Source organism: Crocuta crocuta, unplaced genomic scaffold (genome assembly GCF_008692635.1).
Source record: "Crocuta crocuta isolate KB4526 unplaced genomic scaffold, BGI_CrCroc_1.0 scaffold367, whole genome shotgun sequence".
NCBI lineage: Eukaryota > Metazoa > Chordata > Mammalia > Carnivora > Hyaenidae > Crocuta > Crocuta crocuta.
In genome coordinates, this window is record NW_027527936.1 from 3456866 (window position 1) to 3482630 (window position 25765).

Below are 25765 nucleotides of genomic sequence, written 5' to 3' on the forward strand. Positions count from 1 at the left end.
ATTCCATCAGTGACAATGAGAACATCATATGAAACTGTCAAAGAAATCTCAAAATTAAATTGACAGTAGGATGGAGCATGAGGTGTTCACTAGCTCACACACTGTCTTCTCACTAGGAAAATTTTTTCTCAGGTCTGTGGACCTGAGAAGGCAAGGCTGCTCTTAAACAACTAGTTTTGTTTTGTTTTTAATCCTAAAGACACTATGAACTGCATACTCAATTATGTTTCCTTCTTCCTTTGGCTGTCAGGAAGCTCAGCCAAATATAGAACCCTCCACGGACACTAGCATTGCCCTTAGCTTCCATTTTCTCTTTCCTACCTCGCTGTTGTTTTTACTTGTCTGTTTTGTTTCTAGCGCAACCTTCAGTGATTTTTAATACATTTACTGAGTTGTGCAACTATCCCACACACATTTCCATCGCCCCAAACAGAATCCTTGTGCTCATTTCTAGTCGCTCCATGTTCCCACATCCAACCACTAATCTACTTTCTGTTTCTGTAGATGTGCTTTTTCTGGGTATTTTCTATAAATGGAATTGTATCATATGTGATTTTTTTGTGTTTGGCTTCTTTCACTGAGCATGTTTTTGAAGTTCATCCACAGAATCTATCCTTTTTATTGCCAAATAGTATTCTGCAGTACATAGACACTACATTTTGTTTATCCATCCACCAGTTGATAAACAGTTGAGTTGTTTCTGTTTTTTTGGCCATTGAGAATACTGCTACCATGGACTTTCATACAGAAGTCTTTCTATAGACATGTTTTTCTTTTCTCCCAAGCAGGTACCTACAAGTAGAATTGCTGGGTTACATGGTAAATTTAGGTTAAGAATCTGCCAAACTGGTGCCACGTGCTGCATCGTGTCTCTTCCCACCAGCAGTGTATGAAGCCTCCTCATCAACACTTGTTACTGCCTGTCTCTTTTATTATACCATCTTAGTGGGCGCGTGGTGGTATCTCATTGTGGGCTTTTTTTAATGTCTTTATTTTATTTTGAGAGAGAGAGACAGAGAGTGAGCGGAGGAAGGGTAGAAAGAGAAGCAGACACAGAATCTGAAGCAGGCTCCAGGCTCTGAGCTGTCAGCACAGAGCCCTATGCAGGGCTCAAACCCATGGATTGTGAGATCATAACCTGAGCCGAAGTCGGACACTTAACTGACTGAGCCACCCAGGCGCCTCTCTCACTGTGGTTTTAATCTATATGTCCCTAACAACTAACGGTGAGAGTCTTTTCACACGCTTATCGGCCATTCATATATCTTCTTTGGCAAAATGTCTATTCATTTCCTTTGCCCATTTTTAAATATAGTTATTAGTCTTCTAATTATTGAGTGGTATATTCTGGATACAAACATTTTATCAGACCTAAGTTTTATGGATATTTTCTCCTAGTCTGAACCTTGTTTTCACTTTCTTACTGGGGTTTTTTGAAATGAAAAGTTTTTAATTTTCATGAAGTCTGATATATCATTTTTTCTTCTATTACTTGTGCTTTTGGTGTCATACCTAAGAACTCTTCCTAGACCAAGATCACAAAAACGTACTCCTATGTTTTCTTCTTTTTATGTCATTTTGTTTTTTAAGTAGGCTTCGTGCCCAGGTCGGAGCCCAATGCGGGGCCTAACACAAGGCTTGAACTCATGACCCTGAGATCAAGGCCTGAGCTGAAATCAATGTTGGGCGCCAACCCAGGCACCTCCTATGTTTACTTCTAATAGTGTAACAGCTTTAGCTCCTACAATTAGATCTGTGACCCATTTTGAGTTAAGTTTTGAGTATGGCATGAGATAAGAGACTAAATTAATATTTTTGCATGTGGATATCCAATTGCCCCAGAACCATTTGTGGAAAAGACTACATCACACTGCCTTGGCACCTCTGTCAAAATCAACTGACCGTAAATGTAATAAGGGCTTATTTTGGGACTCTCTATTCTGTTCCATTGATTTGTATATTTTATGCCAGTATCACACTGTCTTGATCACTGTTTTGGGGTTTGTTTTTTTTTCTCTCAGTTTCTTCATACACTTACTCTTAATTTTATTTAACTGGAAGAATAGGTCATCCCCTTTCTCTTTCCCCAAATTGATATTAGCTCTTGGCAAGAATGTAATTGAGGCTTCCTAAAATCAAGCCATCAAAGCCTCTCTTGTGAAAATCATTGAGAAGTCATTAAAGGGACTATGACCATATTCTTATTCAAACAAATCCCAAAGGGGATCAAGAAAGGAGCAAACATTCTACCCTTGCCACAATAATCGGATTTACTGATTCCCAGGGAAAAGGGAAGACACACTGCTAATTATGAGGTAGTTAAGGAATTATTTCCTTTCTCAATATGGCTTTAGAATAAGAAGTTACATCTGTCTTTGAGCTATGGGTATCAATGTATTTGTTTAGCAAGTACAACATTTAAGGAAACCAATATGGACATGGAATATCGAAAAGAAAGCCCTCAAAGAAAATAAACCCACCTTGAAAGAGGGAATGTAGAATGCCAACACCCTTCCCACATGCATGATCTTTGGAAAGAAGTGTCAGTGTGAATGTTACTAACCAACTTAATAAAGCTGCAGATGTGACTCCTGGTTATCTTGACTTGGGAAACTGAATGGGAAAAGGGAAGGGAGCCAGAGAGATAGACGCCCCTCCATGTGGCCAAGAAGGAAAGGATTTTCTGAAAGTGGCTTGGAAGGGGGAGTTGAGGAAGGATGAAGGAAGTATAATAGAGGACAGGAGAGTAAAGTTAACATTTGAATTTTGAGATACTTTTTCCTTTGGTCTCTCGGAAAGTCTTACTGATTCTCCAGCTGTAATTTTTTCTTTCTGCATCATAATTGCTCCTTTAAGGTGCCCTGCCCTTCATTAAAGCAAGTCACAGATGGCAGCCCAGCCTCATATGATGGTCTTGGGGAGAATATAAAGGTGGTGTGGTGAATGGGGCAGGGGTCCTGCTTTACCCCCACCTCTTTGCTGGGGTTCATGGGGAGAGAGCGACATTTTCTTGAGGTATCTATATCCTAAGCTCCAGATGGTGACAAACATTATGAGATGTGATCCCCTTTAGAACATAGAAGAACATTTAAAATGGCAGATGAGCTACCAATTGAACAGCTCAAGGGACGTCTAAGACTAAGTCTTCCACTTTTCTGTGTTAGTTGAAACCCCCTTCTGAAGCTGGTACTGGGGAGAGGACAACCTCTATATAATATTCCTAGATGTATTCATGTATTCACAAATATAGATCTTACTAGGTCCTAGGCATCTTATATTACATGTTTTTTCTAAGTCACCAAAATACTTTCTGAAAGATAGGGGAGAGAAAGAGGAAAAAGCACTCAATAAATCTTGGTTGAATGAATGAATTGCAAGAGCCAGATGGCATGAGACTTAAATGAGCAGGGATTTTTCCATGAGGCTGAAGGAATAATGATCTGGGAGTGGCTTTTGAAAATGAGGAAGGTTCTACCCCTGCCTCCTCACTCTGTAGCCATAGAGAATGACAGCTGCCCTGGAGACTGTTGCTGGGTCCTCAGGCAGGAATTAGAGGAAGGACCTCTGAAGAGACTGAGGGCTTCTGGAGGCCTCCAGGGAAGGTTGGGGAGGGAGCAGTGGGGAGTTGGATCAGGGGAGAGGAAATGCAGAAGATTGATGGAGGATGAAGCCAGCTCTCATTCAGATAGTGGTTGAGGATTACCAGGATATAGGGCCCAGTGGGATTAGCTTTTAAATAGTTCTCCAAACTGGTGCTATTAGAGGCTTGATTATGCTAATTTTAATAATCATCAAATGGCTTCTATTTTCAAGAACCTGTGATGTGAAGCTCTGGTGAAGCTCTTTATAAATAACACAATTTCATGTCACTCTTACAATGCTGGCAAAGTAAGTAGCATGCCCTTTTTACAGAAGAGGAAACTGAGGCTGAGAGAAGTAATTTGTTCAAGACCACAGGGCTCGTAGTGCCACGGGTGTAATTCAGACCAGGTGTGTATATCTCCAGATCTCAGGCTGCCCCCAGCACCTGGTCTGTCTTGACGGGGGCCAGTCCAGCCCATGGCATTGGTGGCACTGGCAGCACGTGGGGAGTCCCTGGAAACCTGGAGGTGTTTGCTATATACACATAGGGCTCTCACTAGAAGCTCTCACCACACTTCTGAATCCCATTGCCCACATTGCTTGAGATGCCCATGGACTCCATCCACCTTCCACACAGAGCTGGGGTGCCAGACAGATATATATGCATCATTATTGGTGGAAGAAACAGGGCTCTGTAAGAATGTCTAACAAACAACTCTGACCTAGGCTAAGGGTCAGGGAAGGCTAAAGATGAGCTAAAAGGTAAAAAAGGTGGGTGGGGAAATTGTCTAGAAAGAATGGACTGGTGGTTGGGGGTGGGGTGTACCTGTGTGTTTGAGGAATTGGAAGGAAGCCAGCACAGCTGGAGGGAGCTGAACAAGAGGGAGGGTGATCCTGGATGAGACTGAGCCGTAGGCAAGAGGAGAGCGATGATACAAGGTAAGAAGCTGCTTTTTTTTTTTTTTAATCCCAGGAGCAATGGGAAGCCATTAGGTCTTTTGTTTTGTTTTGTTTTGTTTTTTATTTCTGAGAGAGAAAGACAGCATGAGCAGGGGAGGGTCAGAGAGAGAGGGAGACACAGAATCCGAAATAGGCTCCAGGCTATGAGCTAGCCGTCAGCACAGAGCCCGATGCGGGGCTTGAACCCATGAACTATGAGATCATGATCTGAGCTGAAGTCGGGCGCTTAACCGACTGAGCCACCCAGGCGCCCCTAGAAGGTCTTAAAATGGGAGTGACATGGGTAAGACTGGAGAAGGGCAGGGCAGGTGTAGTGAGATCAGTTAGGAACCACTGTAGGAATCCAGACAAGACTCAGTGGTAGTTGGGACCAGTGAAATATCTGTAGAGATGAAGAGAAGAAGGGAGGTTAGAGAGCTCCTTTGGAGGTAAAATTGGCAGGATTTGGTGGTGGCTCCTAGGACTCTGGCTTGCCTGTTTGGTGGACAATGGTGCTATTTACTGAGAGAACATCGGAGAGGTGAGAGAGCAAGGGTCACAAGTTAAATCTTGGACATGCTGGGGATGGGTGCCTTTAAGACATTAAGGTGGAGATGTTGACTAGGTAGTGGGCCAGATGCCTGCTGGTCAGGAGCTTAGACAGGAGGTTCCCCGGGCTGGAGACATGAAGGTGTGAATTGTCAGCAGGTGCGTGGTAATCGAAGCTGTAGGCATGAGTGAGACCGCCAGGGAGAGTCCACAGTGAGAGGGGGGAAGGGCCTGGGAATCAGCCTTGAGGAACAAGAGCATTTAGTTGGGGAGGGTGACCCTGCAAAGAAGCCTGAGGAGGAGATCAAAGAGTTAAGAGATAAACCAGGAGACTACAGTGTCCAGGGAGTCAAAGAAGCTAATGTGTTTTTTAAGAATGATGTAATCAAGAAATTTAGTAAGATGAATTCTGAAAAAATAAAATTAAAAAGTTTATCTAGTTTGAGACACGGAGGTCATATGTCAAGTATAGTGTTTGGGGGGAACTGTGGGAGGTGAAAGTCAAATTTGATTGGATGCTGAAGTGAATAGCAACCCATAATGGCCAGCAGTGGGGAAGGGAGCTGGTGGAGGTTGCAGGGGGCAGGTTGATAGAAAGGATCTAGTTGGGAGGGTTCTCAGAGGAGGGGGGCCTATGGAGTCAAAGATGGGCAGAACTAGCCTGAGGTAAGAGGAGGGGGGCTTTCTCTAGTGCAGCAGGGGAGAGGACAGCTGTTAGGGAGATGTGGGGTGTGGATGGAGACAGGGGTGGAGGAGTAGAGTTCTGGTCTGGTGGCTTTAATTCTCTCTGTCAAGGAGCAGCACAGCACCATCACATCTGTCATGGAGGAGGAAATGGGCTGGAGGGAGACTTAAAGAGGAAGGGGAAGGCTGGAAGTAGCCGTCACAGAGCACAGGTGGAGACACATGCCGAGGGCCAACATACAGTCAGTACCTATGATTTATGGGAACATCGAGATGACCTGTGGAGTCACTTGGCTGTCTGAGCACAGCACAAGAGGGCTGCACAGCACATAGGAGGGGCACCTGGCTGGCTCAGTCAGTAGAACATGTGACTCTTGATTTCAGGGTTGTGAGTTCAGGCCCTGTGTTGAGTGTGGAGATTACTTAAAAATAAAATCTTAAAGAAGAAGAAGAAGAAGAAGAAGAAGAAGAAGAAGAAGAAGAAGAAGAAGAAGAAGAAGAAGAAGAAGGCGGCGGCAGATAGGAGCGTTCATCAGAGCTGGGGTTGTGCCCAACACATACAATCAAAAGCAAAGAGGCAAAAGGCTTGGGGTATTGGCATGTGTTATTAAAATGTGTGACCTTGGCATCTAAGTGGGCCAAGAAAAAAAGTGAAACAAGGAGAGAACTGATGTGTTAGGAGAACACTAAAAGGTCAAAAAGGATGGTGGTCTAATGAGACCAAATAGCTATCTCGAAGTCATAAGAACAAGGTGGAAGCCCTGGAGGTGTGGTCAGAGATGGGGACGAGACCCAGGAAGAATGGGTGGCCTGGGGCACCTGGCTGGCTCAGTTGGTAGAACATGAGACTCTTGATCTTGGAGTTGTGAGTTTGAGCCCCATGTTGGGTGTGGAGATTATGTAAAAATAAAATCTTTAAAAAAAAAAAAATGGGTGACCTAAATGGCCTGTAGAAGATGGCCGTTGTGATGAGGTTGAGGAGCTGGCCTGTCTGCACTTGTACTGAAGTGACTCAGGTAGATGGCAGAATGTAGCAAAGGCCACTGAGCTGAAAACTGAGTCAGGGCCATTGGGTTTTGCAAAATGGAGGTGAATAGTCATTATGTCAAGAGCAATTGCCGTTGAGTGTTGGTCCCAAAGTGAGGTTGCAATGGGCTGAGTGTGCGCATGAGACCAAAGAGTGGAAGCTTCATGTATAAACAGCTCTCGGGCTTGCTGTGAAGGGGACCAGAGAAATGCTCAATGTCTCCCCTCTAAGGAGTGTGGGGTCAAAGGAAGGAATTTTCCTTAGGATGGGAGAGACCTAAGCTTGACTGCAAGCAGGTGGAAATGACAAGGTAAAAAATATGGCGGTGGGGGTGAGGGGAGACGAACAAAGTCCTGGAGGAGTAAAAGAATCCTGCACATAGGTGGGGGTCAGCCTCCGCTGTGGGGGGGACAGCCTCCTTGGAACCAGGAGGGGGACAGAGAGGAAGTAGTAGAAGTGGTTGAGTCTATGGACTTGGTAGTGGTTGAAGGGGGATGACGGAATCCTCCTTTGGTGGCTTCCATTTCCTCAGAGAAGCTTAAGGTGAAGTCCTCAGCAGAGTGTTCTATTGAAAAATGAACCCCTGGCTTATTTCCCCCCCTTAGAGTGACTCATCAGGAAGGAATGAAAGGCATTAGCCAGGCCTTTGTACTTGAGACCTCCACCTTTTTTCTCCCACCCCACACCTGAGAGGGTAAACAGACTGCTTTGCAGTTCTGGAGTCTAAACTAAACTCTTTCTGATTGGCTAAAAGGGAGGACACCAGGTATCTCAGGGTACTGATTGGCCAGCACAGAGGATAGGGCCAGGGGCCAGCCCACTCTGACCCAACTTCCAGGAAAGTGCCTGGGTAGCACCCCAAATGCCAAGAGCTCAAGGCTGCAATTTTGTGGCCCTCAAGGAGAGGCCCTCTTGAAAGGGCCTGGATGGAGGGAGTGGGGGCCCCCTTACCAAGGCCCAGGCAGGACAAGCAAGGCTCTGCAGACAGGGCCCACTAGCGGGAGCCTCGTGGCAGTGACAGCCAGTCTACAACAACATCAATGGCTTCAAAAAGACTTCAGCCTTAGGCACCTGGGTGGCTCAGTGGGTTAAGCGTCCTGCTCTTGATTTCGGCTCAGGTCATCATTTCAGGGCTCATGGGATCGATCCCCACATCAGGCTATGTGCTGAGCATGGACCCTGCCTGGGATTCTCTCTCTCTCTCTCTCTCTCTCTCTCTCCCTCTCTCTCTCTACCCCTCCCCCAGCTTGTGCTTGCTCTTTCTCTCAAAATAAATAAATAAACATTAAAAAAAAAAAAAGACCTTAGCCTTTCCCTGCAAAGCCATGGAGCACAGACTTACCGTTTTGGGGGTTATACAGTCCCTGGAATTCTTGAATAACTGGAGGGGGGTGAAGGAGAGCTGTGAGTGAAATGGACATCTTGCTGATATGCTGGGTAGGGACTCAAGCTGAATTCAATTTGATTTAGACCGACTCAGAGACGTATTTACGTCCTGAGTTTGAAGAGCATGTCCAGTGGGCCCAGGACCTGGACAAAGGGTGAACAGTGAGTGGGAGCTGACATCTGGCTTCCCCTCACCCTGCACCCTGGGGCTGAAACACAGCAGACACAGAACTACCACGTGGTACTACTCGGCCTTCACCGATGAGCGCAAGGACGTCCCTCCCCGCCAGGCCCAGGAGTAGGGCGGCAGGTCAGTCCCAGATGGACCCAGTGCTCCGAGTTTGGCAGTCTGGACAGAGCCTTGGCTCCTCTCCTTCCATAGCTGTCATGCACTAACAGGCCGAGCCACCTGAGCTCTTGTCTGTGTGGCCCTGGGGCCTGGGCCTCTGCTCTCTCTACCTTTGCCTCGTGTCCAGTTTCATGTGAGGCCCAGGCAAGCTGCACGTAGGCATTCTCGTGCCCTGCCTCAGCCAACACTTGACCCCACGTGGTACTGAAAGATGGATGAGCAGGGGTCCGGATTCACACCACAGGGGTGTGAGGGGCCCTTGCCCACCTACCTTCCAAGCATTGTGGTCACAGACCAGGCTGTGCTGGGCAGAGGGGAACTGGCCTGCCAGAGCTTTAGACCTAGTGAGGCCCAGGCTAGTAGGTGGGCAGGTCAGCAAACATCATAAGCCCCTCTTCAGCACATGCTGGGCCGCCAGGGGTCCCAGGTAAGGGTGAGCTTGAGGCCTGGTCAGGGAGCTTTTCCCTCCCTAGTCATTTGTGTCTGATGCATCCCTGAGCACAAGAAAGGCAAATTTACCTTTTCATTCCTATGACAAGCATGTATTGAGCGCCTCTTGTGTGTCAGACCCACGTGCTAAACACAGGGACATGGCAGTGGACAATACAGTCTCATCCCTTCTGCCTGCAAGGGACCCACAGGCTGTAGGGTGGTGATATCTAGAGCTTAGTGCTTCAGCGAGCCAGTCCTCAACCCAGCCGGGGGTTAAGAATGGCTTTTTAGGGGCACCTGGGTGGGTCAGTCAGTTAAGGGTACAACTTTGGCTCAAGTCATGACCTCACCACGGTTCATGAGTTTGAGTCCCACATTGGGCTCTCTGCTGTCAGCACAGAGCCTGCTTCAGATCCTCTGTCTCCCTCTCTCTCTGCTCCTCTCTGGCTCTCTCTCTCTCCAAAAATAAATGAATGTTAAAAAAAAAAAGTTGGGGCACCTGGGTGGCTCAGACAGTTAAGCATCCATCCAACTCTTGATTTTGTCTCAGGACATGAGCTCATGGTTCATGAGTTTGAGCCCTGCATGGGGCTCTGGATGCTATCAGCATGGAGCCTACTCGGGATGCTCTCTCTCTCTCCCTCTCTCTCTGCCCCTCCCCCTTCACTCTCCTTCTCTCTCAAAATAAATAACTAAACATAAAAAATGGCTTTCTGGAGGAAGCAATGGCTATAAACAAGTTCCAAGGTACTCACTTAGGAAAGAGCAAGACTTGGGGTACCTGGGTGGCTCAGTCGGTTGAGTATCTGACTTCAGCTCAGGTCACAATTTCACGGTGTGGGTTTGAGCCCCACATTGTGCTTTGCACTGATGGTGAGCAGCCTGCTTCAGAGTCTCTGCCTCCCTCTTTCTCTGACCCTCCCTTGCTCAGGCTCTCTCAAAAATAATCATTTAAGAAATTAAATATTAAACAAAAGAGAGAGCAAGGCTTAAGGGCTGTTATATTTTTACTATATGCAAGAGATTTGTATGGTTTTGTATGGACCAAAACCCTCAAATCAGAAACTCTTCTCTCCTGCAGCCCCTCCCCTCCCCTTTCCTCATCTTTCTCGCTCTCCTCCTGCACCCTCCCGTATGGCCCTTACAGAGCTGCATAGAAAGCCTCTAGTCCCTTTCTGTTTGCAAGGCTTTAGGCCTGGTGACTGATTGGATAGGGATGCAGGAGAGAAAGTGTCTGTGCCTCTAACCCAGTGACGGAATGAAGGATTCCATGGCCTGAGAGGGGGATCTGGTGGCCAGTAGATCTGTGGTGGGAGAGAGTGAATTCAGTTAACCTGAGGAACATCCAGGGAGTGGTATGGAGCAAGTTCTTGGCTATATGCGGACTGAGTTCAGAGAGGCCCAAACTGGAGATAGATTTGGAAATCATCGGCATAGAGTTGGCGGTGATCAAGATAGTCCAGGGAGAAGGAGCAGAGAGGGAGGAAGGGTGGCCTAGGAATAGACCTTGGGAGGGGCGCCTGGGTGGCTCAGTTGGTTAAGCTTCCGGCTTTGGCTCAGGTCATGATCTCATGGTTGGTGAGTTCAAGACTAGCATCGAGGGGCGCCTGGGTGGCTCAGTCGGTTAGGTGTCCAACTTTGGCTCAGGTCATGATCTCACTGTTCGTGGGTTTGAGCCCCGCATCAGGCTCTGTGCTGACAGCTCAGAGACTGAAGCCTACTTCGGATTCTGTGTCTCCCTCTCTCTCTGACCTCCCCCTTCTCATGCTGTCTCTCTTTCTCTCAGAAATAAATAAAAACGTTAAAAAAGCGTTTAAAAAAAAAAAAGTCCAGCATCGGGCTCTGTGCTGACAGCTCAGAGCCTGGCGCCTGCTTCGGATTCTGCCCTTCCCTTGCTCATGCTTTGTCTTTCTCTCTCTCCCTCAAAAATAAATAAACATTAAAAAAAATTTTAGAGGCGCCTGGGTGGCTCAGTCAGTTAAGCATCCGACTTTGGCTCAGGTCATGATCTCACGGTTCGTGGGTTCGAGCCCCACGTCAGGCTCTGTGCTGACAGCTCAGAGCCTGGCGCCTGCTTCGGATTCTGCCCTTCCCTTGCTCATGCTTTGTCTTTCTCTCTCTCCCTCAAAAATAAATAAACATTAAAAAAAAATTTTTTTTTAAAAAGGATAGACCTTGGGAAAAGCAGGAGATGGTAAAGGAGATTGAGGAAGGGAATAGGCCTTTGAGGAAGGTGTAGGTCATTGAAGCCAAGGGGAAGGACTGTTCATAAGTCAGCCGAGAGGAGGCATAACTGGCTAAAAAGTATACTTTTTAAATTCAGAAAACAAAAACAAGAAGCTAAACTGGTTTCAAACTTAGAAAACCAAGCAAAATGTCTAAAGATACGTAAAACTTACAACACTTCCTCCACAGGGTACCAAAATTACCAATGGGTAAAAAAACCACTGAGTTGGGAATACTCATTTTTCATCCATTTGTCATCTGGATCTGTTTGCCCACAATCACCAGAGCCAGTCCATCCCTTTCTCACACACCAGGGGGCGCACACGTACTGTTTCTGAATCCAAATCCTGGGCAAAAGCAGGCAGTGAATTACAGGATAAACCAGAACTTGACCCCTCAGCCCAGATTTCTAAACCCCTCTTCCATACCTGCCCTGAACGTTAATGCTGTGATGCCTGAATCCAGGTGCCTCAGCAATCCCCAAGCTTGCTTATTTCTCACTTGACCTCCAAACTCACAAAGGTATCAGGGAGACCCGTAGAAGATGAGAAACCTCATAGGGGTCCTCAACTGACCTCAGGCAATAGGGGCAGGTTCTCATCTCTCCCAGGGATGGAGGAGGTTGTGCGGCTGATTCTTAAATGGTGGTGGTATGGACTGGGAGGGTGGGTCTGGAGCTGATGGAGGGCGAGGGGGTGTGGGGGAGTTTGGAGTCAGTGTGTGTGGCTCTTGGTTTTGAGCCCACCAAGTCTCCCTCTGAGTTAAGGCTTGGAATTAACTCTTCAGGTAATTTATGGGTTTAACCCAGAAATGTATAAGGCCAGCATTTGAGTTTGGTATTGGTATGAGGAGTCAGAAACTCAATACTAAGGTTTTTTAAAAATCAGGTTTGAGGAACATTATCAAGTCCTGAACTCAGGAGCCAATGAAAGACTTGATTCAGGTTCACCGTTGGAACTGGGGTTGACATCAGGTCAGATAAGTGGAGGGCAAGCATGGGGATGAAGATTTGTGCGCAGTTTCTACAAAGCTAGTCTTACGAATCTTGCATTCCAAGATATATTACAGTTGGGGCAAGTTAGGGTCCTAAGTTGCTAGGATTTGTGGGGTTTAAGGTCAGTCTCTGTGGTAGGGTTCTTTTCTGATGACCCAGTCCTATTGTGGAGTTGGGAATCTCAATTTAGAAAGTATTGGTGTTGACCAGAGACTGGGAGTGCAGTGTTGGAGTTTTATGTAAGTTTTGGGGTTCAGAAGAGTACTGGGGCCCGAGATGACTGTTGGACTTTAGGGTTAATATAGGGATCTGGGGTTCGGTATTAGTACTGGAGTCCATTTAAGGACTAGAGTTAGTGCTGGTATCACTATCAAGCTTAGGTAGGTAGAAGTGATAGAGGGGTTTAGAGTCAGAACTGGTATTTGGGGCCAATATAGGGGTGTAGATTAAAATTACTACTTGTGCCAATGTGGGGGCAGATTTAGGAGTCTGGACTCAATATTGAATTTGGAGATGGGTCTGGGCTCACTATCAGGTGCATATTTGTATAGGGAGGAAATGGGGTCCTAGAGAAGTATCAGGTTCACATAAAGGACTGGGAGTCACTAATAGGATATGGACTTCGAACGGGAGTTTAGGTCTGTCCACGCTCATAACTGAGGTTCTGGTCCAATACTGGAGTTCCAGCCGGTTCAGACTCAGGGTTGGGTTGTGGCCTCGCTGGGCCTACGCGGCTCCACCGCTCTACGAGCGAGAGTGCACGAGGGGAGGGGCGGCGCCGGGGACGCGCACGGCAGGGNGCCGGCGTGGGCAGGGAAGAGGCCCGGGCGGACTGTGCCCACCCCCACCCTGGTGCTACGACCCGAAGGCCCCAGAGCGACCTGTCCCGTGAGGACGTGTCCACTCGGACCGGCTCCGGAAAGTTCACTCAGTCGCCGCCCCGCGTCCCGTCCCGTCCTGTCTCGTCCTGGTGTGTCCCGGTCCTCATCCCTGTGCCCACGTTTCCGTCTCAGCTGCTTTCTGTTTTCCTCCGTGCCTTGCTTGGTCTCAGTGCCCTTCAGTGTCTCTGAATCTCTGTCTCCCTGTGTCACTGCCTCCCAGTCTCACCCCCCGCAGCCCCAGGGTCTCTTCTGCTGTCTGTGGCTCCCTCCCCGGGTCTCTCCGTTCTCTCTCCCCGGGTCTCTCTGTTCTCTCTCCTCGGGTCTCTCTGTTCTCCCGCTCCGGATCTCTGTTCCCTCTCCCCGGGTCTCTCTGTTTTTTCTCCCCAGGGCTCTCTGTGCTCCCTCCCCCATCTCCGAGTCTCTCTCTCTCTCTCTCTCTCTCTCTCTCTCTCTCTCTCTCGTCTCCTATTGGTGTATCTGTCTCCCACTGACCATAATCTGTGTGCCCTCTGCTAGCTAGCCCCCTCCCCATTTCTCTGGAATGCTGCCTCTCTGGTTTTTCCAATCCAGGGTGGGGGAGGGGCTAGCCTTTCTCCCCATTTCAACATTCCCACCCCCCGCAGTGCGGGGCACCCCCCCCCAAGTTGGAGCAGGTTGGGGGGTAGGAGCTCTGTACCTGAGCTGGGAGGCCGCCAGCAGGAGGGGATTCACTGGATTCCCCTGGGGGCAGCCAGGCGGAGCTTGGGAGGCTGGGCTGCTGAGTGTTAGTGTTGAAGGCTCCACTTTGGCTCCTGAATAGACAAGGGCAGGGATCCAGAGTGACCTGGTGCGGAATCTGGCCAGAAAATCCTGGGAAGTGCACTGGGGTGGGAGGCCTAGAAAAAGAGTCAGGAGGATCTTTTGGAGGATCCTCAAATGGTGAGGGATCCCCTGGGAAGGGAAGGGACCTGCTGAGAGATCCTTTGGGAGGCATCAGAGATCTGATGGGATCCAGAGGAGGGTTCTGAGAGGAAATCTTAGAAAATTCTATGCTTGGTGCCTTATTAACTCTTGCTTCAGGGAGCAAGAAAATCCCTGTTTTTCACTAATTATATGAATGAGCCTAAGGCTTCAAGAAAGAGAAGGTGTAACTCCCCAGGCACGGCCCCCAACATCCGCAGCCCCAGGCACAGGCCACACACACACACCCCTACCTTCATTCCCACACTCAACTCACCCCCTCCCCCACGCACACATCCACTTACCTTCTTGCCCTCACACTTGCACACCCAGGCCTGCATGGCACCCAGAGCTCCGACATCTACTGTGCTTGTATGGCCGTGCACCACTCTGTGTTTGCTTGTGCCCTCGCAGCACCCCTTGCACATCTCCAGAAACCATGTGTGTGCATGTGCGCCCACAGTCTTTTGCACTCTCCTGCACACGCTTTCTTGCACCTTTGGGCTGACTCAGTTTACCCCTTATTATTTGAAATGTGTCTGTAGTTTTGTTTTCTTTTCCATTTGTTCTTCCTCTTCCCTTTTTTCCTTTAATGAGCGCATTGTTTTAATATTATTCCTTCCTGCCTCCTTGCTCTTTGCCCTGTAGCTCTTGACCTCCCCTCTGTTCAGTTTTGTTCACACTGTGAGCCCCGAGGGGGGGGGTGTTGAGGGGTGTTGATTTGAGGGGCTGGTGGAGCAGTTGGAGGGGGGTGGCTGCAGTAAGAGTAGAGGACTGAAAAGCTTTCCTTGGGAATTGTATTGATATGCAGCAAAATGCTGGCCCTGGCAATTTGTGGTCTGTCTATATGCTCTCCCGCCAGCTCTAACTGGGAGGTCAGTGTTGAGGACCCTCAGTCAATAGGAAGTGGGCCCCACAGCTCTTTGATAGGGGCTGAGACGCGTCACAGTTTCTCCACTTTCTAGCTTGTTCCTTCCCGGGTCTCAGTTTACCCCCCTGTGAAATGGGACACCTCATCCAACCTTGACTGGGTCCCAGGGCTGTTGTGAGAATCGAGAGAGATGTGTGGCAGTGCCTAATCAGCAGGGGCAGTCCCTTCTCCAGTGACTGGCACTGCTGTGTGCTTGGGCCAAGCTTGCAGCCAGGGCTCTGCCCTTGAGAAGCTCATGGTCCCTGGGGGAACCGATTGCAGCATGGGAGTGCAGAGCAATTCACTAACCTCTTATTGATTGCTGACTGTGTGCCAGACACTGGGCTAGGCACTTTCAGCCAGGCGGCCCTGCTTCCTATGGCACTAGCAGCTTTGTAGAAGAGGCAGCCTGCCACTTAGGACCTGCTGTGGTTGAGCTCAGCATCAGCTCATCTAAAGCAACTACAATTCTGTGCTGAAGTTACAAGGTTAGAGACTGGTGCTTCCATATGAGGCAAGGGGAGAGTTCAAGGGTCAAGGTGAAATGAGTCCTGGAAGAGCCCAAAAAGGGGCTATCTGGAGTGGGTTTTGAGGAATGAACAGGAGTTTTCCAGCTGAAGAAGGAGCATTCTGGGCAGAAAAAGACAGTGTGGGTAAAGACTCAAAGCTCTTAACGTATTCTAAGGTATAGCAGATCACAGAGGGCCTTTAATGCCCTGTTTTAAGTGGCTGTGACTTTACTTTGAAAGCACAGAAGGGAGATGCCAAAGATTTAAAGCTTGGTTTGGGGTAATGGAATGTACTATGATCAGATGTTTCCGGAAGAGGATTCTGTGGCCATGGGAAGTGGATGGACCCACGATGCCCAGTGAGGAGGAAATCAGGTGAGAGGTGATGGTGTCTTAGATAGGGGAGTAGCACGAAGCCATTTAGAAGGTGCATTTATGGGGACAGGATGATTTTTGGATGTGGAGGTGGGAAAGAGGAAGAGGAAGGGGTCCAGGTTCTTGGGAGTGACCGGGTGAGGCCTTTACTGAAAGCCCTGCAGGTTCACTGAGCTGGGGACTTGGAGAGGAGAGGGAAATTGGGAAGCAGATAGCAAGCTCATGGTTAGGCCCCTTGTCTTTGAGATGCTTGGGGCATTTGAGGTCCAGGGGAGACATCCAGGAGACGGCTGGGTATGAGGATCTCGAGTTTGGGAGAGAAATCTGGGCCAGAGGAAGGATGGAGAGTTCTCTAGAAGCAGGCTCATCAGGAGTTCACAATCTCAGCGGTTTGTGCAGGCTCTGGTTCCAAACTGTTGGGGTGCCAAACTGTTGGGGTGCCACTCCACTTAGTAGCAGTGTGACCTTGAGCAAGTTGCTTAACGTCTCTGAATCCGTTTTCTCCTTTGTCAAATGGGCATGAGACAAGTCCATGCCTTATGGTGGGGTCATGAGGATCAAGGTTGAATATGCAGGAAGTGCTTAGAACAGGACCTGGCATCTAGTAAGCAGTGGTGTCTCAACGGTCTTAGCAGTCATTAATAGTTTAATCGTCAACAGGGGTGGTGCAAACCCACCCCCATCAGAAGTTGGGGTGTGGGGTGGCCTTTAAAACAATACCTGGTAAGGGGCACCTGGGTGCCTCAGTCGGTTAAGTGGTTAGGTGTCCAACTCTTTTTTTTTTCTTTCAAAAATTTTTAAGTTTTATTCATTTTTGAGAGAGAGACAGAGAGAGAGAGAGACAGAACCTGAAGCAGGATCCAGGCTCCAAGCTGTCAACCCAGAGCCCCACACAGGGCTTGAACTCATGAACCACGAGATCACGACCTGAGCTGAAGTCGGACGCTCAACAACTGAGCCACCCAGGCGCCCCAGTGTCCGACTCTTGCTTTTGGCTCTGCTCATGATCTCACAGTTGATGAATTCAAGCCCCACTGTTCGTGAGGAGCCTGCTTGCGATTCTCTCTCCCTCTCTCTGCCTGTTCCCCACTCTCGCTTGTGCTTTCTTTTTCAAAATAAAAAAACTTTAAAAAAATAAATAGGGGCACCTGGGTGGCTCAGTTGGTTATGCAACCGACTTCGATCGTGATCAGGTCATGCTCTCATGGTTCATGGGTTTGAGCCCCGCATCGGGCTCTCTGCTATCAGTGTGGAGCCCTCTTTGGATCCTCTGTCTCCCTCTCTCTCTACCCCTTACTCACCCCACCTATACCCTCTCTCTCTATCTCAAAAATCAATGAACATTAAAAATAAAATGAAAATAAATTTAGGGGCACCTGGGTGGCTTAGTCGGTTAAGCGTCCGACTTTCGCTTAGGTCATGATCTCGCGGTTCATGGGTTCAGGCCCCGTGTCGGGCTCTGTGCTGACTGCCAGCTCAGAGCTTGGAGCCTGTTTCAGTCTGTGACTCCCTCTCTCTCTGACCCTCCCCTGCTCACGCTGTCTCTCTCTCTCTCTCTCTCTCTCCTAGAAATAAATAAAAACATTAAAAAAAAATTTTTTAATAAAAATATTAAAAAAAAAAATTTAAAAATAAATAAAGCAATATCTTGTTAAGATTAGGGCACCTGTTCGCCTAAAGTAACTGCAATTCTGAGCTGAGGTTTGCAGGTTGGGGGAGCTCAGCAAGGAGGGTGCCTGGCCCCTAGCCTCCAGGCCCCTAGCTTCCTGCCCTCATCATCGTCTCTGGGATCGTGTGTATAGCTCAGGTGTATTTGACCTTCTGGTGGGCTGCTGTGAGAAGACTAGAGGCCTCAGCATGCTCGGTTCCCCATTCCCGCCATCCCACCTGGGCCCTGGGTGTCTAATGAGGTCCTGCATCTGAGGTCCAGATGAACCAGTCTCTATGTGCCCCCAACCTCCAGATTTGAGAACAGCGGTTTTTGCCTCTCAGCATTGTTTTAAACTTTTTTTTAATTAATTTTTTTTACATCTTTATTTTATTTTAAGAGACAGAGACAGAGAGCAAGTAGGGAAGGGGTAGAGAGAGGGAGACACAGAATCTGAAGCAGGCTCCAGGCTCTGAGCTGGAGCTCAAACCCACGGACTGTGAGATCATGACCTGAGCCAAAGTCGGACACTTAACCAACTGAGCCACCCAGGCGCCCCTAAACTTTTTTTTTTTAAGTTCTTTTATTTAGTTAGAGAGGGAGAGAGAAAGCGTGCGTATAAGTCGGGGAGGGGTAGAGAGAGGGAGTGAGGGAATCCCAAGCAGGCTCCACACCCGGTGCTGTCCCATGACCTGAGATCATGACCTGAGTCGAGACCCTCAGCATTGTTCTAGCTGCCGCTCCTGGGGACTGATCCTGGGACAGTCCCAGGGGCTGCCTGGGAGCTGCTTCCAAGGGCCCACGGTGTGTGCGCTCCTCCATACTCCGCTTGCTCCTGGTCCTGCCGCCAGGCCGGGTTCCAGGTGTGGCAGATGACCGACAGCCCTCCGGGGGGCCCGCCCTGCATTGGTGCTAAGGCCTCTTACCTGATGCTGGTCATAGCTGCCAACCTCACCACTTCTGCGGCCTTCCCAGTGATTCCAGACTTGGGCTCAGTACCAGTCAGTCCCTTGCTGCGTAGCTTTCTAGTTGGCTTTCTGGGTGTTTCTGGTGGTTGTGCTCTAGGTGTGTGCCAAGGTGAGTCTGGAGTGGTTCTGGTAGCGGCTGCTGGTGAATTCTGATTGCCTGTCTAGGTTGTTTTGAGGCCGGTTTGATCTTGGACTGGTGTGGTACCAGGTGCTGGCCTGGCTGTTCCAGAAGCCTGCCCTGGCGCTGTTCTGTGTGCTTTAAGGTCTTTCCAAGTACAAAGTTTTGTCTGAGCCTGTTTTGTTTGTTCTCTGACCCACCTCCAGGCCATTTTGGACACACATCTCTTCCGAGGTGTGACTCCTCCTCGGTTTAGGTCCATAGTCCTGGCATGACCTTGGGCATGGCACTAGCACCAGCTGGCTTGAGGGACCCTCCCCATTCTCAGCCCCAGACTCTGTCCCATGGTCACTGAGCAACAGTGGAGTCAATAGCCTCACATCTGGTACCACAAGGCAGGCGCCCCCAGACAAACCGGCCCTTGCGTTTGGGACGTGGAAGCTGGTTTGTCTGGCCAGACCCGCCCAGCAGCCTGTGTGCTGGGAGCAGCGGTCACAGGGAACGTTGTGGAAACTCAGTGGACTAGGGGGGGCAGGCGGGCAGCCCTCCTGCGGGCCAGGGCTCTTGGTTCTGGCACGGGCAGGGGACAGTGGAGGCCAGAAAGAGGGTGTGCTGCAGGGTCAGCATGAGATGGTACGAGGTTGGCGAGGCCCGTCTCAGTCAGATATGATGGGCCTTCCAAGGACATTCCCCATGTTGGCAAAGGCAGTCAGTCTCGAGTGAGGACAATTCCCAGGTGCGGGAGGCTGGCTCAGAGCTGATGAGGGCACTCCCTGACTCTCATCCCTGAGTGTCCGTTTTGGGAGGAGCCTCGGGGTAACTGCTGTGTGGCGTGGGCGTCACTGTGCATGTGGAGGCGTGAGGCTGAAGAGAAACCCACTGTGACGTGCATCCTGTGTTGAGTGGGCCCCAGCGGTGCCAAGTTGCTGAGCTGTGGTGTGGTGGTAACGAGACAGCATGGGTATTCAGCCCCCACCCAGGAGGGTGCCCACGCTGATGGGGGCTCAGTCATCGTTCTAGAGGGAAGAGATGGGCTGCGTGGCTGTGTATGTGCCAGCGGAGGAGGCATCCAGGGGCACACCTTCATTTTAAAAATTATAGAGAAGCAGAAAGTCAAAAATAAATATTGCTTCTGAAGTTTCTTTGAAGGCTGCACGTCTGCCGGCGTGGTTCTCCGAAGCTGGGGTGTTTTCTTTGAACTCATTCATGCATCCATCCACTCCATTCAGCATATCCGGTTGGAGTACCTACTACGTGCCTGCTGTCTGCTGGGCGTTGGGGATACGGACTTGAGCCAGCACACACCAGGCTTGTGGTCATGACTCCGTGACTGTGCAGCAATTGTATAAGAAAATAACTCATCACAGTTGCGGTCACAACTCCTAGGCAAGGTCTGGGCATGTAGTCTGGGACATCATAGGAGGCCTCCCTGAGAAAGCACCATTGGCTCTGAGATCTAAGGGGTACTTGGCAAAAGAGTGTGGGCAACATGTTGGAGGCATGGCAGGCTGGAGAGCGTGCATTTGAGGATCCGAAGGGGAAGTTCTCAGGGTTGGCTGGCAGGTGTGGAGGTGGGCGGGGCCTCGGCTCCACTGGAGGGGTGCCCCGAGGGGTTCAGACACAAGTTTTACTACTGAGGTGGGGGGTCTCAGTTTGTGTTGTTGGCTGTATGCTGGGGCCCCCGGAAGAAAGCCCAGCACGCTAGTAGATGCTCAGGAGTGCTGAAAGAGTAATTCAGTGAAGAGACGGGCGTTTTTACTAAATGGGGATTGTCCTGCACAAATAGTTTCGAAAACCTGCTTTTTTGTTGTTGTTCCATAAACAGCAACTTCTGAGCGTCTGTGTGTGTCAGAATATACTATGCTGTGATGCAATTCTTGGTGTTTTCTTATCCTTTCCTCTCTCTCCAGGAAGGAGCGGAGACCCTGGTACCCTGCCCTCAGTGCTGGTTGTCCAAGAGTGACTGGCGTGAGCAAGCAGAGACCTGGTGGGTGTGCCCTAAGAGGTGGCAGGGGCCGGGGCACAGGGGGGTCCTGTGCGCCAGGCTGAGCAGTTCAGATGGTATTGGAGACCGGTGGCGAGCCACGGAAGGGTTGCCACTCGTTGCATGACATGGTGCGGTGTACATATGGCTGAGCGACGGTGAAGGACCAGGGAGGTGATGATGGAGGTGGAGAGAAGGGATGTGGGTGCTGTTTGGGGACACAGAAGAGACAGGGCATGGTGCAGGGCTGAATGTGGGGCATGAGGAAGGAGGGGAGGTGTCCAGGATGGTGCCTGGGTTTCTGGCAAGAATGGCTGATGGAGGTGGGTGGGGAGTGATATACATACAGCTCGTCAGCTGCTGTAGGTGTGAAATAGGCTTCTGGGTGACATTCTGGGACTTACACTAGGATCTGTCTGCTTTTTCAGTCGTCGTATTTCTGTGGGAAAGTCTGTTCCTGTCAACTGTAGGTTGTGGTAGAAAGAGCCAGGTACTACCAAGATCTGGGGCACCTCCTTCCTTTTCTCTTTCAGGTCCATTTCTCCTCTTGTCTTTCTGCCAGAGCATAGAGCAGGTGGGTTGGGTTTGGAGAGAGTGAAGTTGGGAGACAGAGCATGGGGAGCCTTGAATGTTGGGCTACGACTCTAGATTTTTTCCTGAGGGTAATCTGGAGACACTGAAGGTTGTTTTTTGTTTTTTGTTTTTTTAATGTTTATTTATATTTGAGAGACTGAGCATGAGCAAGGGAGGGACAGAGAGAGGGAGACAGAATCCAAAACAAGCTCCAGGCTCCGAGCTGTCAGCACAGAGCTGGATGTGGGGCTTGATCTCAGGAACCTTAAGATCATGACCTGTGCCAGGATCAGATGCTTAACTGAGCCACCCAGGCGCCCCAACACTGAAGGTTCCTAAGCAGGAAGCATCATCTCTCCATTTGCGCATCCATTCAGTTCTGAAATATTATCTGTGTGTCTGCTATGGAATCAAGGTAGCAAAATGCACTTGATGGCCATGATCACCTTGCATTTCTTTTTTTTTTTTTTTTGTAAGCTAGCTGGGGGCATTGGTTTGTATGCAGAGTGAACTGAGAGAAATCTGAGGCAAGTAGCTCCCTGAAGACGTACACACTCCTGAGGTCTTACTGATGTGGAGGTCAGAATGGAGGCAGTGCAGATTCAAAGTTACTGACCAGTTGGGTGAATGGGGTGAAGAAAAGAGAGAATTTGAGAAGGACTGGCTGGCTTGGGTGACTAGGTCGAAGGTAGTGCTTGTCACCAGGATGGGGACCTGGAGAGGCATGGCACTGGGGAGGATAAGTTTTGGCTGGACCATCTTCCATAAGCTGTTGGAAGGCACAGCCCATGGCTGCTCCTTGGCTCAGGGCCCAGTAGGGCCCACTGAATAGTTCTGCACAGTCAGCTGATGAAGAGGGTTTATGAGAGATGGGTCTGGCCTAGGCAGGGAAAGGAAATGAGCATGTACTGGGTGTCTGCTGGGGCCAGGCCCTGTGCGTGGTGAGATGGGCACTGGGGCAATATAGGGGGTGTGGCGGGGAGGCTGTGTCCCAAGTCGGAAAGGTCAGATGGGGAGGTGGAAGTGGAGGTACCATGTGTCCCTCCACCTGTCCATCCTCAGATGCTGGGTATGGGAGCCCATCCTCAACAGAAAAAGTGCCCTAAAGTGGAGCTCTCTGTCTTCTAGGGAGGCCACTTGCTGATGGCATGTGTGAAGGGGTGCAGGACTGTGCTGTAGGCCTGCCGTCTGGAGGCAGGGCTGACTTTGAGGGGGAGGGGAAGATGCCCTAAGATCCTGAGGCCCAGGCACCGCCGACACGAGAGTTAAGCCAGGCTGAGGCCTCTTTAGGTATGGAGCCCCGGTGCTGAAGGAGACCGGGTTCTGGGGCAGGCCCTGGCCCATATCAGCAAAGGATCTTGCTGTCTACATCAGGGTTTCTCGGTCTCAATACTGTTGATGTTTTGGACCAGACAGTCCTTTGTTGTGGGGGGCTGGCCTCTTACTGTAAGATACCTAGCAGCATCCCTTGTTTCTTCCCACTAACTGCCAGGAGTACCTGCACCCCCCGCCCCCACACACACCTGCAGTCTTGACAATAAACAATGTCCCCAGACATTGCCTGATATCCCATGGAGGGGAGTGGAGGGGAATGCAGAATCATCCTGGCTTGAGAACCACTGGCCTACACCTCTTGTCATCTTCACTAAACTGGGGAGGGTCACTTGAGCTGAGTTCTGAGGGGTGAATAGGAAGCTGGGGGCAGGAGAAGGACATTCCTTCCAGTAGAGAGAACAGCAAATGCACGGGTCTACAGGTTCTGGTGAGCGTTAACCTGAGGGAGGCTCCGCCACCGCAGGAAGGAAGCTGGAGGGCTGTAGGCAGATGCCTCTGTTGGTCCCCTTGGTCTTCTGCCCCGAGCTAAGCCTCTGCTGGACCTTGTGCCACCCGAAGAGACTCTTGGATGCTCTTCCTAAGTTCCTTCCTCCATTCCCTGGGGAAGGGGTGGGGGGTGAGCGCTGTTGAGAGAGCAGGGGGCCTGGCTCTAAGAGGGTGGGTGGGCTGTGCCAGGCTGTGTTCACAGACTCTGGCCAACTGCCTGGCAGAGTAAAGCTGCCTGCTGCTGGCAGCCTCACTCCCCGGGGCCGGGGTCGAGGCTGAGACTGATTTATTCCTGTCATAATCCCGCGGTTGGTTTGGTGAGAGTTGAAAACACGTTGGTTTTCCTTCCCAAGTGTAACAAGGCCTGTTTCCGCCTCCGCGGCCGCTGCTGCAGTGCCACGCGGTGAACTGTCCAGGACATGACGAAAGGGCTGGGTTAGCCGCCCGCAGCTTTGAACGTGAAGGGCTCCCAGCTCTCCCTACCTCAGGCTCCTCTGGCCCAAAGCGCTGGTCTCTCCTCTTGGCCGACCCCTCTGGGGGGGCCTCGCATACCCCTTCTCCTGTTGCTGTCCGTTTTGGGGCCCCAGCCTCCTGGTAGCCATGGTCCTGGTCTGGGGGTGGGGGAGCTGTAGGAACAGGTGGTATTTGGAGACTAATTAATATTTGTGAATAATAACACGTGCCCAAGGGAAACAAATCAATCTGTGTTTGCATATTCATGAAGAGGACTCAGAATGATCCCAGCTGTTCTCCAGCCAGGGAACACCCCCCCCCCCATCTCTGGCATATCATAGTCTCTCAGGAGTTGGGGGGGGACCCATTGAAGCTGGCAGAGGTGCTTAGGTCAGGCTACAGGGAGGTGACATGACCTCTGTGTTATAAGCATTTCCATGACATTCTTATTTGGATCTTGTGGCTTGGTGTGGTGCCTGCCCCTTTCTTTTTCCTCCAATTCCCAGGCTCTCCAGTTTCACAAACTAGTGCACTTTCCAAAAGTACTTGGGGGCCAGACATGGGAATGGCAATTTTTTATTTTGCAAAGTAAGGATATTATAGGAAAATACTGCTATCTGCTAACACCCATGCTGCATACAAGAAAGGACCTTTTTAACACCAAAACAAAATAAGCGAATAACGGACAGTTCTTCCCAAGAAAGGGCATTTGGCAGCTTATGCTGATGTAACAAAGAAAAAGGATATATTAAAACCATTCTGAATGTAGAAAAATCATATCCAATTATATTCTGTAATGTTGTACAGTATGGAGTTGTTTTCCTGCCCAAGTACATCGGTGTGGGAGAACCAGTGGCCCACAGTGCATTTCAGAGACAAGGCTTAGTTAATGTCAAGGGCTCAGGCCTTGTTCTCATCCCAGACTCACCCAGCCATGCTGGAAGAAGTGGACCCCCAGCTCTCCACCCTGTTGCACTGAATTCTCAGCAACCCTATCACCGTTAGCATCGGTCCTGCCTCACTGCTTCTTTCCCACCTTCTGCCCATAGGTGATCCTGAGCACTCTGGGTCTGGGGACAGGGCCGAGTCTAGACCAAGGTCGGGCCCAGGGATCCAGGACTCAGACAAGGGGGTCCTGGAGCTGGGGGGTAGGCTCTGTTTCCAGAGTCCGGGACAGGTAGCACTTGGCTCTTGCCAGGAGCTGGTGACGGAGAGTCCCTGGCTTGGATAGCTGTGTGGTTGCCGGAGTAGTTCTCTAAGAAAGTGTCCATGTTTGTGTGTCCCCTGTGTCTCCTGTCTCTGGGTATAGCCGTGTCCCTGCGTCCTTGGACCTCTGGGAGAAGCTCTTTGGGGAGGGAATGTCTGCCTTTGTTTTCAATTTCTCTACCTTTGTCCTTGCAGTATCTGAATAGTGTGCTGAGTATCCCAGACTCAAATACGTGGGTGGTCCTTGGAATCCCCAAATAAGTGTCACTTGTCTTTGTCATACCGGGGGTGGGGTTACCAGAGGCTCAAATTCTCTGACACCCATGGCCAGAATCTCATCCTAGACTGTACCACGTGATGCTGTTCTGGAGTTATGCCCCTGTGATGGCTATACTGGGAACTCACACCCCTTTAATATCAGTACCAGGGACTGATGCCCCATGATGTCTATGCCAGGGGGGGTGGGGTACACCTGTACGATAATGTACTGGAAAGTGATATCCCTATAATGTCTGTCAGGTAGCTGCACCCCCAGGATGTCTGTACTCTATGTCTACACTCATGTGACTTCTCCACCTAGGCATTGCAAGTGCTGTGATTTCTATACCAAGGCCGATCCAGGGATATGCCTCCATGATAGTCATCCTGGAGAGCTACAGCCCATGCTGATTGTGCTGCACGTTTGTACCTCCATGACATCTCTGCCTTGTAGCTTTAGCCTCTTTAGTTTATACCAGGGAGCTCTGTTCCCCATGCTGTGTGTTCCTGAGGGTTCTACCCCTGTGGTGTCCACACTAGTGGGGGAGGGGTGCACACCCAGAATATTTGTACCTGGGAGTGAAACCTCTGTAAATATGGTACTCTTGCACCCTATGACAAGACTTGGCCCCTCTGCCCCTGTCTTTTGGTGCAACACACCATTGAGCTGTAAACCCGTGGTATCTGTACCAGGGACAACAGGATGATTGTGTCAGGAGCCGTGCCCCTGTGGTGGTCTGGCCAGGAAGTTGCCTGCCTAATGGCTGCCAAGAACTTGAATTCTATTGTGGGTTCCATGGCTGCACCTCAGTGCTGTGGTGATCAAGTTCAGATAGGGGCTTAGTGATATGGGACCTCCACCCCACACTGGCCATTCGGGGCATCATGGTGGGGACTCCCCCTCTCCTGGCCTTAGCCGCCTGGGCTCTGTGATCACTAAGTGGGAACCCCAGG

General features: G+C 50.0%; 1 protein-coding gene across 5 annotated transcripts in view; it reads left to right on the top strand.

The window, feature by feature from the left end:
- The first annotated feature begins 4444 nt into the window (after nt 1-4444).
- The window catches only part of PTPRF (protein tyrosine phosphatase receptor type F), a 95517-nt gene continuing 74196 nt past the window's right edge, over nt 4445-25765 (top strand). For 4 of the 5 annotated variants that reach the window (XM_077752038.1, XM_077752041.1, XM_077752040.1 and 1 more), the window contains exons 1-2: nt 4445-4521; nt 20427-20503. The gene's annotated coding sequence lies outside the window, so the exon portion shown is untranslated. The remainder of the gene's footprint in view (nt 4522-20426; nt 20504-25765) is intronic. The other variant, XM_077752039.1, reaches the window with a different exon arrangement.